General features: G+C 22.8%; 1 protein-coding gene across 1 annotated transcript in view; it reads right to left on the bottom strand.

The window, feature by feature from the left end:
- LOC107638011 overlaps nt 1-358 on the bottom strand; it is a 1,662-nt gene extending 1,304 nt beyond the window's left edge. The window contains exon 1 of the mRNA XM_016341212.2: nt 151-358. The gene's annotated coding sequence lies outside the window, so the exon portion shown is untranslated. The remainder of the gene's footprint in view (nt 1-150) is intronic.

Below are 949 nucleotides of genomic sequence, written 5' to 3'. Positions count from 1 at the left end.
AATTATATCAAGTAATAGATACATATTTAATGATGCAAAGGAAAGAAAATAATAATAATAATAATAATAATAATAATAAATTAAAATCATGTATGTACAAGATATAAGATTATATTCTACTATTCTAAAGAAATTGAAAGACGTACGTACCTAAAAGATGAATAATTGAGTAAGGTAGGTTCTTTAGAGATGACTTTCTAATTCGAAACAGGAACTAGCAGTATTTATAGTTAATATATTAACTACCAAAGCTTGTTAGTTACTTGGAAATTAAGGCATTAATTAGCCAATGAACCAAGCTATGTTTTTCCGAATTTCTTAGAAAGTCGGTTTTTATAGTTATATATATTTTTTCACAACACACAACAAACGTGTCATTATTGAACTAAGCTAGTTGTTGTTTTCACATCTGGATCCTTTTGATGAGTACATTTCAGGGAAATTAATAGTTGTATTGCATATATATATTATCCAATATAATATATTTCTACTCATTGCTCAGAAGTATAGCTTATATTAACATACACTTTCCTTTTGAAGGATCCTTTTCATGTACATTTTCCATGAAAATTTCCCATAGTGTGGATATGTATAGTAGACGATATAGCTATTATATCATAAAAATTTCTAGATAATTGACTATGATGTTAATTAGTTTAATTTTATCCATAAATAATAATAATATACCAAAGTGCAATGACATACACTTTCCAAACAAATTAAAATACAGATACTAACAATAATAATCTAATCACATTTTATAGCTTTAATATTGTAGTAGTTGAAATAAAAGAAATTAAAAATTTAATTTTCATGTATTAACGTTGTAAAATAATTTTATACAAATATTCAATTGTATATTATCATTAATTAATTAATTTTTAAATTCATTACTTAAAAGATTATTTAACTCCATAAATTTAATTTTACAAATGTTTAAAATTCTTTA

This window comes from Arachis ipaensis, chromosome B04 (assembly GCF_000816755.2).
Source record: "Arachis ipaensis cultivar K30076 chromosome B04, Araip1.1, whole genome shotgun sequence".
NCBI classification, from domain to species: domain Eukaryota; kingdom Viridiplantae; phylum Streptophyta; class Magnoliopsida; order Fabales; family Fabaceae; genus Arachis; species Arachis ipaensis.
This window is presented reverse-complemented; position numbering and strand designations above follow the sequence as displayed.